The sequence below is a fragment of the Panulirus ornatus genome, chromosome 43 (genome assembly GCF_036320965.1).
Source record: "Panulirus ornatus isolate Po-2019 chromosome 43, ASM3632096v1, whole genome shotgun sequence".
In the NCBI taxonomy this organism is placed as follows: Eukaryota; Metazoa; Arthropoda; class Malacostraca; order Decapoda; family Palinuridae; genus Panulirus; species Panulirus ornatus.
Window position 1 is genome coordinate 33,076,778 of NC_092266.1, and position 18,762 is coordinate 33,095,539.

Below are 18,762 nucleotides of genomic sequence, written 5' to 3' on the forward strand. Positions count from 1 at the left end.
AGGAATAGAGTGAACTGGAACAATGTGGTATACTGGGGTCGATGTGCTGTCAGTGGATTGAACCAGTGCAAGTGAAGTGTCTTGGGTAACCCATGGAAAGTTTTGTAGGGCCTGGATGTGGAACGGTAGCTGTGGATTTGGTGCATTGTACATGACAGCTAGAGACAGTGTGAACAAAAGTGGTCTTTATTGTCTTTTCCTACCATAACCTCGCATGCTTGCTGAGGAAGGGGGCTGTCATTTCATGTGTGGTGGGATGGTGATGGGAATGAATAAAGGCAGCAAGTATGAATTATATAGATGTGTATATATGTATATGTCTGTGCATGTATGTATATGTATACATTGAAATGTATAGGTATGTATATGTGCATGTATGGATGTGTATGAATATACATGTATATGTGGGTGGGTTGGGCCATTCTTTTGTCTATTTCCTTGCGCTACCTCGCTAACGTGGGAGACAGCGACAAAGTATAATGAATAGATATATATATATATATATATATATATATATATATATATATATATATATATATATATATATATATATACATTCTGTTTCCCATTTTAGAAAGTTAATACAAGCGACAAAGTATAAAAAAAAAAAAAAAATATATATATATATATATATATATATATATATATATATATATATATATATATATATATATATATATATATATTTTTTTTTTTTTGCCGGTCTCCCGCGTTTGCGAGGTAGCGCAAGGAAAACAGACGAAAGAAATGGCCCAACCCACCCCCATACACATGTATATACATACGTCCACACACGCAAATATACATACCTACACAGCTTTCCATGGTTTACCCCAGATGCTTAACATGCCCTGATTCAACCCACTGACAGCACATCAACCCCGGTATACCACATCGATCCAATTCACTGTATTCCTTGCCCTCCTTTCACCCTCCTGCATGTTCAGGCCCCAATCACACAAAATCTTTTTCACTCCATCTTTCCACCTCCAATTTGGTCTCCCACTTCTCCTCGTTCCCTCCACCTCCGACACATATATCCTCTTGGTCAATCTTTCCTCACTCATTCTCTCCATGTGCCCAAACCATTTCAAAACACCCTCTTCTGCTCTCTCAACCACGCTCTTTTTATTTCCACACATCTCTCTCACCCTTACGTTACTTACTCGATCAAACCACCTCACACCACACATTGTCCTCAAACATCTCATTTCCAGCACATCCATCCTCCTGCGCACAACTCTATCCATAGCCCACGCCTCGCAACCATACATCATTGTTGGAACCACTATTCCTTTAAACATAGCCATTTTTGCTTTCCGAGATAATGTTCTCGACTTCCACACATTCTTCAAGGCTCCCAGAATTTTCGCCCCCTCCCCACCCTATGATCCACTTCCGCTTCCATGGTTCCATCCGCTGCCAGATCCACTCCCAGATATCTAAAACACTTTACTTCCTCCAGTTTTTCTCCATTCAAACTTACCTCCCAATTGACTTGACCCCCAACCCTACTGTACCTAATAACCTTGCTCTTATTCACATTTATTCTTAACTTTCTTCTTTCACACACTTTACCAAACTCAGTCACCAGCTTCTGCAGTTTCTCACATGAATCAGCCACCAGCGCTGTATCATCAGTGAACAACAACTGACTCACTTCCCAAGCTCTCATCCCCAACAGACGTCATACTTGCCCCTCTTTCCAAAACTCTTGCATTCACCTCCCTAACAACCCCATCCATAAACAAATTAAACAACCATGGAGACATCACACACCCCTGCCACAAACCTACATTCACTGAGAACCAATCACTTTCCTCTCTTCCTACACGTACACATGCCTTACATCCTCGATAAAAGCTTTTCACCACTTCTAAAAACTTGCCTCCCACACCATATATTCTTAATACCTTCCACAGAGCATCTCTATCAACTCTATCATATGCCTTCTCCAGATCCATAAATGCTACATACAAATCCATTTGCTTTTCTAAGTATTTCTCACATACATTCTTCAAAGCAAACACCTGATCCACACATCCTCTACCACTTCTGAAACCACACTGCTCTTCCCCAATCTGATGCTCTGTACATGCCTTCACCCTCTCAATCAATACCCTCCCATACAATTTACCAGGAATACTCAACAAACTTATACCTCTGTAATTTGAGCACTCACTCTTATCCCCTTAACCCTTGTACAATGGCACTATGCACGCATTCCGCCAATCCTCAGGCACCTCACCATGAGTCATACATACATTAAATAACCTTACCAACCAGTCAACAATACAGTCACCCCCTTTTTTAATAAATTCCACTGCAATACCATCCAAACCTGCTGCCTTGCCGGCTTTCATCTTCCGCAAACCTTTTACTACCTCTTCTCTGTTTTTTTTTTTTTTTTTTTTTTTTTTTTTCCAAAATAAGGAACAGAGAAGAGGTCCAGGTGAGGATATTCCCTCAAAGGCCCAGTCCTCTGTTCTTAACGCTACCTCGCTATCACGGGAAATAGCGAATAGTATGAAAAAAAAAAAAATATATATATATATATATATATATATATATATATATATATATATATATATATATATATTTATATTTACATTTTTTTTTTATCTATTTTGCTTTGCTGCTGTCTCCCGCGTTTGCGAGGTAGCGCAAGGAAACAGACGAAAGAAATGGCCCAACCCACCCCCATACACATGTCCACACATGCAAATATACATACCTATACATCTCAGTGTACACATATATATACACACACAGACACATACATATATACCCATGCACACAATTCACACTGTCTGCCTTTATTCATTCCCATCGCCACCTCGCCACACATGGAATACCATCCCCCTGCCCCCTCATGTGTGCGAGGTAGCACTAGGAAAAGACAACAAAGGCCACATTCGTTCACACTCAGTCTCTAGCTGTCATGTATAATGCACCGAAACCACAGCTCCCTTTCCACATCCAGACCCCACAAAACTTTCCATGGTTTACCACAGACGTTTCACATGCCCTGGTTTAATCCATTGACAGCACGTCAACCCCCTTATACCACATTGTTCCAATTCATGCTATTCCTTGCACCCCTTTCACCCTCCTGCATGTTCAGGCCCTGATCACTCAAAATCTTTTTCACTCCATCTTTCCACCTCCAATTTGGTCTCCCACTTTTCCTCATTCCCTCCACCTCTGATACATATATCCTCTTTGTCAATCTTTCCTCACTCATTCTGTCCACATGACCAAGCCATTTCAAAACACACACACACACACACGCACATACACACACACACACACACACACACACACACACACACACACACACACACATATATATATATATATATATATATATATATATTTTTCTTTTTTTTTTTTTTTTTGCTTTGTCGCTGTCTCCCGCATTTGCGAGGTAGCGCAAGGAAACAGACGAAAGAAATGGCCCAACCCACCCCCATACACATGTATATACATACGTCCACACACGCAAATATACATACCTACACAGCTTTCCATGGTTTACCCCAGACGCTTCACATGCCCTGATTCAATCCACTGACAGCACGTCAACCCCGGTATACCACATCGATCCAATTCACTCTATTCCTTGCCCTCCTTTCACCCTCCTGCATGTTCAGGCCCCGATCACACAAAATCTTTTTCACTCCATCTTTCCACCTCCAATTTGGTCTCCCTCTTCTCCTCGTTCCCTCCACCTCTGACACATATATTCTCTTGGTCAATCTTTCCTCACTCATTCTCTCCATGTGCCCGAACCATTTCAAAACACCCTCTTCTGCTCTCTCAACCACACTCTTTTTCTTTCCACACATCTCTCTTACCCTTACGTTACTTACTCGATCAAACCACCTCACACCACATATTGTCCTCAAACATCTCATTTCCAGCACATCCATCCTCCTGCGCACAACTCTATCCATAGCCCACGTCTCGCAACCATACAACATTGTTGGAACCACTATTCCTTCAAACATACCCATTTTTGCTTTCCGAGATAATGTTCTCGACTTCCACACATTCTTCAAGGCTCCCAGAATTTTCGCCCCCTCCCCCACCCTATGATCCACTTCCGCTTCCATGGTTCCATCCGCTGCCAAATCCTACTCCCAGATATCTAAAACACTTCACTTCCTCCAGTTTTTCTCCATTCAAACTCACCTCCCAATTGACTTGACCCTCAACCCTACTGTACCTAATAACCTTGCTCTTATTCACATTTACTCTTAACTTTCTTCTTTCACACACTTTACCAAACTCAGTCACCAGTTTCTGCAGTCTCTCACATGAATCAGCCACCAGCGCTGTATCATCAGCGAACAACAACTGACTCATTTCCCAAGCTCTCTCATCCCCAACAGAGTTCATACTTGCCCCTCTTTCCAAAACTCTTGCATTCACCTCCCTAACAACCCCATCCATAAACAAATTAAACAACCATGGAGACATCACACACCCCTGCCACAAACCTACATTCACTGAGAACCAATCACTTTCCTCTCTTCCTACACGTACACATGCCTTACATCCTCGATAAAAACTTTTCACTGCTTCTAACAACTTGCCTCCCACACCATATATTCTTAATACCTTCCACAGAGCATCTCTATCAACTCTATCATATGCCTTCTCCAGATCCATAAATGCTACATACAAATCCATTTGCTTTTCTAAGTATTTCTCACATACATTCTTCAAAGCAAACACCTGATCCACACATCCTCTACCACTTCTGAAACCACACTGCTCTTCCCCAACCTGATGCTCTGTACATGCCTTCACCCTCTCAATCAATATCCTCCCATATAATTTACCAGGAATACTCAACAAACTTATACCTCTGTAATTTGAGCACTCACTCTTATCCCCTTTGCCTTTGTACAATGGCACTATGCACGCATTCCGCCAATCCTCAGGCACCTCACCATGAGTCATACATACATTAAATAACCTTACCAACCAGTCAACAATACAGTCACCCCCCTTTTTTAATAAATTCCACTGCAATACCATCCAAACCTGCTGCCTTGCCGGCTTTCATCTTCCGCAAAGCTTTTACTACCTCTTCTCTGCTTACCAAATCATTTTCCCTAACCCTCTCACTTTGCACACCACCTCGACCAAAACACCCTATATCTGCCACTCTATCATCAAACACATTCAACAAACCTTCAAAATACTCACTCCATCTCCTTCTCACATCACCACTACTTGTTATCACCTCCCCATTTGCGCCCTTCACTGAAGTTCCCATTTGCTCCCTTGTCTTACGCACTTTATTTACCTCCTTCCAGAACATCTCTTTATTCTCCCTAAAATTTAATGATACTCTCTCACCCCAACTCTCATTTGCCCTTTTTTTCACCTCTTGCACCTTTCTCTTGACCTCCTGTCTCTTTCTTTTATACATCTCCCACTCAATTGCATTTTTTCCCTGCAAAAATCGTCCAAATGCCTCTCTCTTCTCTTTCACTAATACTCTTACTTCTTCATCCCACCACTCACTACCCTTTCTAATCAACCCATCTCCCACTCTTCTCATGCCACAAGCATCTTTTGCGCAATCCATCACTGATTTCGTAAATACATCCCATTCCTCCCCCACTCCCCTTACTTCCATTGTTTTCACCTTTTTCCATTCTGTACTCAGTCTCTCCTGGTACTTCCTCACACAAGTCTCCTTCCCACTACTTATTATATATATTATATATATATATATATTTTTTTTTTTTTCAAACTATTCGTCATTTCCCGCGTTAGCGAGGTAGCGTTAAGAACAGAGAACTGGGTCACTGAGGGAATATCCTCACCTGGCCCCCTTCTCTGTTCCTTCTTTTGGAAAATTAAAAAAAATTGAGAGGGGAGGATTTCCAGCCCCCCGCTCCCTCCCCTTTTAGTCGCCTTCTACGACACGCAGGGAATACGTGGGAAGTATTCTTTCTCCCCTATCCCCAGGGATATATATAACATATATACATGTATATATATATATATATACACACACACATACATATTCATTCTTGCTCACCTTCATCCATTCCTGAAGCCACCCTGCCCCACAGGAAACAGCACAAATGCATGAAGGAAAAGAAAACAGACATTTACATTCTCCTCTCTTACCCCACATACTAGATTGCTCTTTCCCGTGTTAGCAAGGTATATATATATATATATATATATATATATATATATATATATATATATATATATATTTATTATATTTTTTTTTATCATACTTTGTCGCTGTCTCCCGCGTTTGCGAGGTAGCGCAAGGAAACAGACGAAAGAAATGGCCCAACCCACCCCCCATACACATGTATATACATACGTCCACACACGCAAATATACATACCTACACAGCTTTCCATGGTTTACCCCAGACGCTTCACATGCCTTGATTCGCTCCACTGACAGCACGTCAACCCCGGTATACCACATCGCTCCAATTCACTCTATTCCTTGCCCTCCTTTCACCCTCCTGCATGTTCAGGCCCCGATCACACAAAATCTTTTTCACTTCATCTTTCCACCTCCAATTTGGTCTCCCTCTTCTCCTCGTTCCCTCCACCTCCGACACATATATCCTCTTGGTCAATCTTTCCTCACTCATTCTCTCCATGTGCCCAAACCACTTCAAAACACCCTCTTCTGCTCTCTCAATCACGCTCTTTTTATTTCCACACATCTCTCTTACCCTTACGTTACTCACTCGATCAAACCACCTCACACCACACATTGTCCTCAAACATCTCATTTCCAGCACATCCATCCTCCTGCGCACAACTCTATCCATAGCCCACGCCTCGCAACCATACAACATTGTTGGAACCACTATTCCTTCAAATATATATATATATATATATATATATATATATATATATATATATATATATATATATATATATATATATTTGTATGGGTTTTCAGAAAAGAAGAGTGAATGTTGGGGTGAAGAGGGTGGTGAGAGTAAGTGAGCTTGGGAAGGAGACTTGTGTGAGGAAGTACCAGGAGAGACTGAGTACAGAATGGAAAAAGGTGAGAACAATGGAAGTAAGGGGAGTGGGGGAGGAATGGGATGTATTTAGGGAATCAGTGATGGATTGCACAAAAGATGCTTGTGGCATGAGAAGAGTGGGAGATGGGTTGATTAGAAAGGGTAGAGTGGTGGGATGAAGAAGTAAGAGTATTAGTGAAAGAGAAGAGAGAGGCATTTGGACGATTTTTGCAGGGAAAAAATGCAATTGAGTGGGAGATGTATAAAAGAAAGAGACAGGAGGTCAAGAGAAAGGTGCAAGAGGTGAAAAAAAGGGCAAATGAGAGTTGGGGTGAGAGAGTATCATTAAATTTTAGGGAGAATAAAAAGATGTTCTGGAAGGAGGTAAATAAAGTGCGTAAGACAAGGGAGCAAATGGGAACTTCAGTGAAGGGCACAAATGGGGAGGTGATAACAAGTAGTGGTGATGTGAGAAGGAGATGGAGTGAGTATTTTGAAGGTTTGTTGAATGTGTTTGATGATAGAGTGGCAGATATAGGGTGTTTTGGTCGAGGTGGTGTGCAAAGTGAGAGGGTTAGGGAAAATGATTTGGTAAGCAGAGAAGAGGTAGTAAAAGCTTTGCGGAAGATGAAAGCCGGCAAGGCAGCAGGTTTGGATGGTATTGCAGTGGAATTTATTAAAAGAGGGGGTGACTGTATTGTTGACTGGTTGGTAAGGTTATTTAATGTATGTATGACTCATGGTGCTGTGCCTGAGGATTGGCGGAATGCATGCATAGTGACATTGTACAAAGGCAAAGGGGATAAGAGTGAGTGCTCATATTACAGAGGTATAAGTCTGTTGAGTATTTCTGGTAAATTTATATGGGAGGGTATTGATTGAGAGGGTGAAGGTATGTACAGAGCATCAGATTGGGGAAGAGCAGTGTGGTTTCAGAAGTGGTAGAGGATGTGTGGATCAGGTGTTTGCTTTGAAGAATGTATGTGAGAAATACTTAGAAAAGCAAATGGATTTGTATGTAGCATTTATGGATTTGGAGAAGGCATATGATAGAGTTGATAGAGATGCTCTATGGAAGGTATTAAGAATATATGGTGTGGGAGGCAAGTTGTTAGAAGCAGTGAAAAGTTTTTATCGAGGATGTAAGGCATGTGTACGTGTAGGAAGAGAGGAAAGTGATTGGTTCTCGGTGAATGTAGGTTTGCGGCAGGGGTGTGTGATGTCTCCATGGTTGTTTAATTTGTTTATGGATGGGGTTGTTAGGGAGGTGAATGCAAGAGTTTTGGAAAGAGGGGCAAGTATGAAGTCTGTTGGGGATGAGAGAGCTTGGGAAGTGAGTCAGTTGTTGTTCGCTGATGATACAGCGCTGGTGGCTGATTCATGTGAGAAACTGCAGAAGCTGGTGACTGAGTTTGGTAAAGTGTGTGAAAGAAGAAAGTTAAGAGTAAATGTGAATAAGAGCAAGGTTATTAGGTACAGTAGGGTTGAGGGTCAAGTCAATTGGGAGGTGAGTTTGAATGGAGAAAAACTGGAGGAAGTAAAGTGTTTTAGATATCTGGGAGTGGATCTGGCAGCGGATGGAACCATGGAAGCGGAAGTGGATCATAGGGTGGGGGAGGGGTCGAAAATTCTGGGAGCCTTGAAGAATGTGTGGAAGTCGAGAACATTATCTCGGAAAGCAAAAATGGGTATGTTTGAAGGAATAGTGGTTCCAACAATGTTGTATGGTTGCGAGGCTTGGGCTATGGATAGAGTTGTGCGCAGGAGGGTGGATGTGCTGGAAATGAGATGTTTGAGGACAATGTGTGGTGTGAGGTGGTTTGATCGAGTAAGTAATGTAAGGGTAAGAGAGATGTGTGGAAATAAAAAGAGTGTGGTTGAGAGAGCAGAAGAGGGTGTTTTGAAATGGTTTGGGCACATGGAGAGAATGAGTGAGGAAAGGTTGACCAAGAGGATATATGTGTCGGAGGTGGAGGAAACGAGGAGAAGAGGGAGACCAAATTGGAGGTGGAAAGATGGAGTGAAAAAGATTTTGTGTGATCGGAGCCTGAACATGCAGGAGGGTGAAAGGAGGTCAAGGAATAGAGTGAATTTGAGCGATGTGGTATACCGGGGTTGACGTGCTGTCAGTGGATTGAATCAGGGCATGTGAAGCGTCTGGGGTAAACCATGGAAAGCTGTGTAGGTATGTATATTTGCGTGTGTGGACGTATGTATATACATGTGTATGGGGTTGGGTTGGGCCATTTCTTTCGTCTGTTTACTTGCGCTACCTTGCAAATGCGGGAGACAGCGACAAAGCAAAAAAAAAAAAATATATATATATATATATATATATATATATATATATATATATATATATATATATATATATATAATATACATATATCCTGGGAGCCTTGAAGAATGTGTGGAAGTCGAGAACATTATCTCGGAAAGCAAAAATGGCTATGTTTGAAGGAATAGTGGCTCCAACAATGTTGTATGGTTGCGAGGCGTGGGCTATGGATAGAGTTGTGCGCAGGAGGGTGGATGTGCTGGAAATGAGATGTTTGAGGACAATGTGTGGTGTGAGGTGGTTTGATCGAGTAAGTAATGTAAGGGTAAGAGAGATGTGTGGAAATAAAAAGAGCGTGGTTGAGAGAGCAGAAGAGGGTGTTTTGAAATGGTTTGGGCACATGGAGAGAATGAGTGAGGAAAGATTGACCAAGAGGATATATGTGTCGGAGGTGGAGGGAACGAGGAGGAGTGGGAGACCAAATTGGAGGTGGAAAGATGGAGTGAAAAAGATTTTGTGCGATTAGGGTCTGAACATGCAGGAGGGTGAAAGGAGGGCAAGGAATAGAGTGAATTGGATCGTTGTGGTATACCGGGGTTGACGTGCTGTCAGTGGATTGAATCAGGGCATGTGAAGTGTCTGGGGTAAACCATGGAAAGTTGTGTGGGGCCTGGATGTGGAAAGGGAGCTGTGGTTTCGGGCATTATTGCATGACAGCTAGAGACTGAGTGTGAACGAATGGGGCCTTTGTTGTCTTTTCCTAGTGCTACCTCGCACACATGAGGGGGGAGGGGGATGGTATTCCATGTGTGGCAAGGTGGCGATGGGAATGAATAAAGGCAGACGGTGTGAAGTGTGTGCATGGGTATATATGTATGTGTCTGTGTGTGTATATATATGTGTACATTGAGATGTATAGGTATGTATATTTGCGTGTGTGGACGTGTATGTATATACATTGTGTATGGGGGTGGGTTGTGCCATTTCTTTCGTCTGTTTCCTTGCGCTGCCTCGCAAACGCGGGAGACAGCGACAAAGCAAAATAAATAAAAAAAATATCATTATTATATTATTAGTATTATTTTTATTTTCTTTTTATATACTTTGTCGCTGTCTCACGTTAACGAGGTAGCGCAAGGAAACAGACGAAAGAATGGTCCAACCTGCCCATGTACACATATATACATAAATGCCCACACACTCACATATACATACCTATACATTTCAATGCATACATACATATACATACACAGACATATACATATATACACATGTACATATTCATACTTGTTGCCTTCATCCATTCCTGTCACCACCTGGCCGCACATGAAATGGCACCCCTCCTACCCCCACGCACATGTGAGGTAGCGCCAGGAAAAGACAGCAAAGGCCACATTTATTCACACTCAGTTTCTAGCTGTCATGTGTAATGCACCAAAACCACAGCTCCCTTTCCACATCCAGGCCCCACAAAACTTTCTGTGGTGTACCTCAGATGCTTCACTTGCGCTGGTTCAGTCCATTGATAGCACGTCGACCCCAGTATACCACTTCGTTGCAGTTCACTCTATTCCTTGCATGCTTTTCACCCTCCTGTATGTTCAGGCCCTGATTGCTCAAAATCTTTTTCACTCCATCCTTTCACCTCCAATTTGGTCTCCCACTTCTCATTCCCTGCACCTCTGACTTATATATCCTCTTTGTCAATCCTTCCTCACTTATTCTCTCCATTTGACCAAACCATTTCAATACACCCTCTTCTGCTCTCTCAGCCACACTCTTTTTTATTACCATACATCTCTCTTACCCTTTCATTACTTACTCGATCAAACCACCTCACACCAGATATTGTCCTCAAACATCTCAATTCCAATACATCCACCCTCCTCCACACAACCCTATCTATAGCCCATGTCTCGCAATCATATAACATTGTTGGAACCACTATTCCTTCAAACATACCCATTATTATTATCATTATTATTATTTTTTTTTTTTTTTTTTTATACATATTTGCCATTTCCCGCAAGCGAGGTAGTGTTAAGAACAGAGGACTAAGCCTTAGAGGGAATATCCTTGGCCCCCTTCTCTGTTCCTTCTTTTGGAAAACTGAAAAGGGAAGGGGAGGATTTCCAGCCCCCCGCTCCCTTCCCCTTTTAGTCGCCTTCTACGACACGCAGGGAATACGTGGGAAGTATTCTTTCTCCCCTGTCCCCAGGAATTATTATTATTATTATTATTATTATTATTATTATTATTATTATTATTATTATTATTATTATTATACTTGATTGCCATTTCCCACACTAGTGAGGTAGTGCTAGGAAACAGACAAAGAAAGATCCAGCATTGCTACCCCCTGCTTCAATGAGGTAGCATCAAGAAAATACAAAAAAGGCCACATTCATTCACACTCCGTCTCTAGCTGTCATGTGTAATGCATCAAAACCATAGCTCCCTATCCACATCCAGGCCCCACAGACCTTTCCATGGTTTAGCCCAGATGCTTCACAAGCCCTGGTTCAGTCCATGGGCAGCGCTTTGACCCCGGTATACCACATTGTTCCAATTCACTCTGTTCCTTGCATGCCTTTCACCCTCCTGTATGTTCAGGTCCCGATCACCTCAAAATCTTTTTCACTCCATCCTTCCACCTCCAATTTGGTCTCCTGCTTCTCCTTGTTCCCTCCACCTCTCACACATGTATCCTCTTTGTCAATCTTTCCTCACTCATCTCTCCATGTGTCCAAACCATTTCAACACACCCCTTCTGCTCTCTCAACCACACTTCTTTTATTACCACACATCTCTCTTACCCTTTCATTACTTACTTGATCAAACCACCTCACATCACATATTGTCCTCAAACATCTCATTTCCAACACATCCACCCTCCTCTGCACAACCCTATATATAGCCCATGCCTCACAACCATATAACATTGTTGGAACCACTATTCCTTCAAACATACCCATTTTTCTCTCTGAGATAACGTTCTCACCTTCCACACATTTTTCAACGCTCCCAGAACCTTTGCCCCCTCCCCCCCTGTAACTCACTTCCGCTTCCATGGTTCCATCTGTTGAAAAATCCACTCCAAGATACCCTAAACACTTCACTACCTCCAGTTTTTCTCCATTCGAACTTGCCCCACAATTTACTTGTCCCTCAGTCCTACTGAACCTAATAACCTTGCTCTTATTCATGATTACTATCAGCTTTCTTCTATCACACACTTTACCAAACTCATTCACCAACTTCTGCAGTTTTTCACCCAAATCAGCCACCAGCGCTGTATCATCATTGAACAACAACTGACTCACTTCCCAAGCCCTCTCATTCACAACAGACTGCATACTTGCCCCTCTCTCCAAAACTCTTGCGTTCACCTCCCTAACAACGCCATCCATAAACAAATTAAACAACCATGGAGACTTCACGCACCACTGCTGCAAACCGACTTTCACTGGGAACCAATCACTTTCCTCTCTTCCTACTTGTACACATGCCTTACATCCTTGATAAAAACTTTTCACTGCTTCTAGCAACTTGCCTCTGCCTCCCACACCATATACTCTTGATACCTTCCATAGAGCATCTCTATCAACTCTATCATATGCCTTTTCCAGATCCATAAATGCTACATACAAATCCATCTGTTTTTGTAAGTATTTCTCATACATTCTTCAAAGCAAGCACCTGATCCATACATCCTCTAACACTTCTGAAACCACACTGCTCTTCCCCAATGAGTGGGGAAAGACTGACAAAGAGGGTATAAGTTTCAGAGGTGGAGGGAAGGAGAAGCGGGAGACCAAATTGGAAGTGGAAGGATGGAGTGAAAAAGATTTTGAGCAATCGGGGCCTAAACATGCAGAAGGGTATAAGGTGTGCAAGGAATAGAGTGAATTGGAATGACGTGGTGTCAATAGATTGAACCAGGGCATGTGAAGCATCTGGGGTAAACCATGGAAAGATCTGTGGGGCCTGGACGTGGAAAGGGAGCTGTGGTTTTGGTGCATTATACGTGACAGCTAGAGACTGAGTGTGAACAAATGTGGCCTTTTTGTCTTTACCTGGCACTACCTTGCTGGAGGATGTGGGGGCGGAGATGCTATTTCATGTGTGGTGGGATAGCAACAGAAATGAATGAAGGCAGCAAGTATGAATATGTACATGTATATATATTTATATGTCTGTGTATGTATATGCATGTATACATCGAAATGTATATGTATGTATATGTGCGTGTGTGGACGTTTATGTATATACATGTGTATGTGGGTGGGTTGGGCCATTCCTCGTCTGTTTCCTTGCCCTACCTCACTAACATGGGAGGCAGTGGAATTTATTAAAAAAGGGGGTGACTGTATTGTTGACTGGTTGGTGAGGTTATTTAATGTATGTATGATTCATGGTGAGGTGCCTGAGGATTGGCGGAATGCTTGCATAGTGCCATTGTACAAAGGCAAAGGGGATAAGAGTGAGTGCTCAAATTACAGAGGTATAAGTTTGTTGAGTATTCCTGGTAAATTATATGGGAGGGTATTGATTGAGAGGGTGAAGGCATATACAGAGCATCAGATTGGGGAAGAGCAGTGTGGTTTCAGAAGTGGTAGAGGATGTGTGGATCAGGTATTTGCTTTGAAGAATGTATGTGAGAAATACCTAGAAAAGCAAATGGATTTATATGTAGCATTTATGGATCTGGAGAAGGCATATGATAGAGTTGATAGAGATACTCTGTGGAAGGTACTAAGAATATATGGTGTGGGAGGCAAGTTGTTAGAAGCAGTGAAAAGTTTTTATCGAGGATGTAAGACATGTGTGTGAGTAGGAAGAGAGGAAAGTGATTGGTTCTCAGTGAATGTAGGTTTGCGGCAGGGGTGTGTGATGTCTCCATGGTTGTTTAATTTGTTTATGGATGGGGTTGTTAGGGAGGTAAATGCAAGAGTTTTGGAAAGAGGGGCAAGTATGCAGTCTGTTGTGGATGAGAGAGCTTGGGAAGTGAGTCAGTTGTTGATCGCTGATGATACAGTACTGGTGGCTGATTTGGGTGAGAAACTGCAGAAGCTGGTGACTGAGTTTGGTAAAGTATGTGAAAGAAGAAAGTTAAGAGTAAGTGTGAATAAGAGCAAAGTTATTAGGTACAGTAGGGTTGAGGGTCAAGTCAATTGGGAGGTAAGTTTGAATGGAGAAGAACTGGAGGAAGTAAAGTGTTTTAGATATCTGGGAGTGGATCTGGCAGCGGATGGAACCATGGAAGCAGAAGTGAATCATAGGGTGGGGGAGGGGGCGAAAATTCTGGGAGCCTTGAAGAATGTGTGGAAGTCGAGAACATTATCTCGGAAAGCAAAAATGGCTATGTTTGAAGGAATAGTGGTTCCAACAATTTTGTATGGTTGCGAGGCTTGGGCTATGGATAGAGTTGTGGGCAGGAGGGTGGATGTGCTGGAAATGAGATGTTTGAGGACAATATGTGGTGTGAGGTGGTTTGATCGAGTAAGTAATGTAAGGGTAAGAGAGATGTGTGGAAATAAAAAGAGTGTGGTTGAGAGAGCAGAAGAGGGTGTTTTGAAATGGTTGGGCACATGGAGAGAATGAGTGAGGAAAGATTGACCAAGAGGATATATGTGTCGGAGGTGGAGGGAACGAGAAGTGGAAGACCAAATTGGAGGTGGAAAGATGGAGTGAAAAAGATTTTGAGCGATCGGGGCCTGAACATGCAGGAGGGTGAAAGGAGGGCAAGGAATAGAGTGAATTGGATCGATGTGGTATACCGGGGTTGACGTGCTGTCAGTGGATTGAATCAGGACATGTGAAGCGTCTGGGGTAAACCATGGAAAGTTGTGTGGGGCCTGGATGTGGAAAGGGAGCTGTGGTTTCGGGCATTATTGCATGACAGCTAGAGACTGAGTGTGAACGAATGGGGCCTTTGTTGTCTTTTCCTAGTGCTACCTCGCACACATGAGGGGGGAGGGGGATGGTATTCCATGTGTGGCAAGGTGGCGATGGGAATGAATAAAGGCATACAGTGTGAATTGTGTGTATGGTTATATATGTATGTGTCTGTGTGTGTATATATATGTGTACATTGAGATGTATAGGTATGTATATTTGCGTGTGTGGACGTGTATGTATATACATTGTGTATGGGGGTGGGTTGGGCCATTTCTTTCGTCTGTTTCCTTGCGCTACCTCGCAAACGCGGGAGACAGCGACAAAGCAAAATAGATAATAAATAAATGAATATATATTTATATTCTTTCTTTCATACTATTCGCCATTTCCCGCGTCAGTGAGGTAGCGTTAAGAACAGAGGACTGGGCCTCTGAGGAAACATCCTCATCCAGCCCCCTTCTCTGTTCCTTCCTTTGGGGGAAAAAGAAAAAAAAAAAAGAGAGGGGAGGATTTCCAGCCCCCCACTCCCTTCCCTTTTAGTCGCCTTCTACGACACGCAGGGAATACGTGGGAAGTATTTTTTCTCCCCTATCCCCAGGGAATATATATATATTTTTTTTTTTTGTCACTGTCTCCCGCGTTTGTGAGGTAGCGCAAGGAAACAGACGAAAGAAATGGCCCAACCCACCCCCATACACATGTATATACATACGTCCACACACGCAAATATACATACCTACACAGCTTTCCATGGTTTACCCCAGACGCTTCACATGCCCTGATTCAATCCACTGACAGCACGTCAACCCCAGTATACCACATCGATCCAATTCACTCTATTCCTTGCCCTCCTTTCACCCTCCTGCATGTTCAGGCCCCGATCACACAAAATCTTTTTCACTCCATCTTTCCACCTCCAATTTGGTCTCCCACTTCTCCTCGTTCCCTCCACCTCCGACACATATATCCTCTTGGTCAATCTTTCCTCACTCATTCTCTCCATGTGCCCAAACCATTTCAAAACACCCTCTTCTGCTCTCTTAACCACGCTCTTTTTATTTCCACACATCTCTCTTACCCTTATGTTACTTACTCGATCAAACCACCTCACACCACACATTGTCCTCAAACATCTCATTTCCAGCACATCCATCCTCCTGCGCACAACTCTATCCATAGCCCACGCCTCGCAACCATACAACATTGTTGGAACCACTATTCCTTCAAACATACCCATGATTGCTTTCCGAGATAATGTTCTCGACTTCCACACATTCTTCAAGGCTCCCAGGATTTTCGCCCCCTCCCCCACCCTATCATCCACTTCTGCTTCCATGGTTCCATCTGCTGCCAGATCCACTCCCAGATATCTAAAACACTTTACTTCCTCCAGTTTTTCTCCATTCAAACATACCTCCCAATTGACTTGACCCTCAACCCTACTGTTCCTAATAACCTTGCTCTTATTCACATTTACTCTTAACTTTCTTCTTTCACACACTTTACCAAACTCAGTCACCAGCTTCTGCAGTTTCTCACATGAATCAGCCACCAGCGCTGTATCATCAGCGAACAACAACTGACTCACTTCCCAAGCTCTCTCATCCCCAACAGAGTTCATACTTGCCCCTCTTTCCAAAACTCTTGCATTCACCTCCCTAACAACCCCATCCATAAACAAATTAAACAACCATGGAGACATCACACACCCCTGCCGCAAACCTACATTCACTGAGAACCAATCACTTTCCTCTCTTCCTACACGTACACATGCCTTACATCCTCGATAAAAACTTTTCACTGCTTCTAACAACTTGCCTCCCACACCATATATTCTTAATACCTTCCATAGTGATGGGTGATTTGAATGCAAAGGTGCATAATGTGGCAGTGGAAGGAATATTTGGTATACATGGGGTGTTCAGTGTTGTAAATGGAAATGGTGAAGAGCTTGTAGATTTATGTGCTGAAAAAGACTGGTGATTGGGAATACCTGGTTTAAGAAGCGAGATATACATAAGTATACGTATGTAAGTAGGAGAGATGGCCAGAGAGCGTTATTGGATTACGTGTTGACAGGTGCGCGAAAGAGAGACTTTTGGATGTTTGGATATATATATATATATATATATATATATATATATATATATATATATATATATATATATATATATATATATATATATATATATATACTTTTCTGTGTATGAGTTATTTTCATGTAGGTCTTTTATTTGTTGGGGTAATGTCAGCACACAATTTGGACTGAACTGTTTTATATTTCCATCTCTAAAGTGCTTTATTTTCAAGTGCTGGGCTGTCAGAATTCAAATAGGTATTCCTTGATAACATTTCTTTTCATAGGGTATGTACCCAGCTATTATAAAAAGAAGAGAAAATAATTGCAGTATCCACTTCTTTTTCATAAGTAACATTATTAATGATTCTTTATTGTGAATTGGATGGGATTTTGATATTTTGTATATATGTTTTTTTAGAAAGCACTTTTTAGGAACAACAGTTATGTTTACAAGTTGATGACTGACACATTATCACAGGTAAGTCACTGTTCTTTGAATACCATATATCTGTTTGTTATCTTACTCTTAGCACCCATAAATAGCACTTGATGAGTTGCATACTAAGCCATTCATTTATCAATTTATTGTAATGTATAAATGTCTGAGATAGTATTTGTTAACATAATACAATTGTGAAATGATAAGTGTCACAGAATTACAGTTCAAGCTTCTCTGCTTAAGTATGAATATAAAATTTCAGAGTGACACATAATTGACATCAGGAAGGCTTTACTTTGTATCAGTAAATCATTATTGTAAGTATTTCCCAGAATCATTCTCTTCATGTATCCACCTCTTCTCTTATCTCCTTGAGCTGTAACCTTATCATGACACATTGCTGGCATGCTGTAGTGTGATGGGTGTAGAATTATTGTGAAAGTACTAGAATAGTGAACATAGTAGAAATATGTTGCTTTTTTAGTAATTCTTTTTTCCTGGCAGGATTCAGTCTGTGAGCAAGGGAAATGAGAGTGCCTTGATCTCTTTGCGATTAATAAGAGGCAGTACTCCAATAATAACCTTTTGATAAACCAGCATCTCTTCCCAAGGGTAGGATACCCTTGTATAAACTATAACTTGCCACAGACTCTACAGATGAGTGCATGTAACACAAATTCATATCAACTAACAACACATGTGTAGGTGCCTTTGCTTTCCTATTTTTTTTCCTATATGACTCCCTGGAACTTTTATTCCATAGTCTAAGTATCCTTTCATAAATGTTTATATTGTTTTGGGGGAGTAAATGGTAGGTTTCTTTCCAGTTAAGGTGTTCTTATGTATTGATCTTCATGATTCAGCTTTTCCTAATAGGTGACCCTCTTATCTCTTCTTTATTTGTTCCTTTATCATTTTATCTTAATATTCTAATGCATTTTTTATCATGATATTGTTCAGATGGTGCTTTGTTTCTTTTGTAATGTTTTGTACCTTATGTTTTGGGGATCATGGTCATCAGGTAAGATCACAGTGCC

The 18,762-nt window shown here is 41.8% G+C and overlaps 1 protein-coding gene across 12 annotated transcripts in view; it reads left to right on the forward strand.

The window, feature by feature from the left end:
* The window catches only part of LOC139762542 (intersectin-1-like), a 382,245-nt gene that overhangs the window by 259,073 nt on the left and 104,410 nt on the right, over positions 1–18,762 (forward strand). The gene's annotated exons all lie outside the window — the stretch shown is intronic.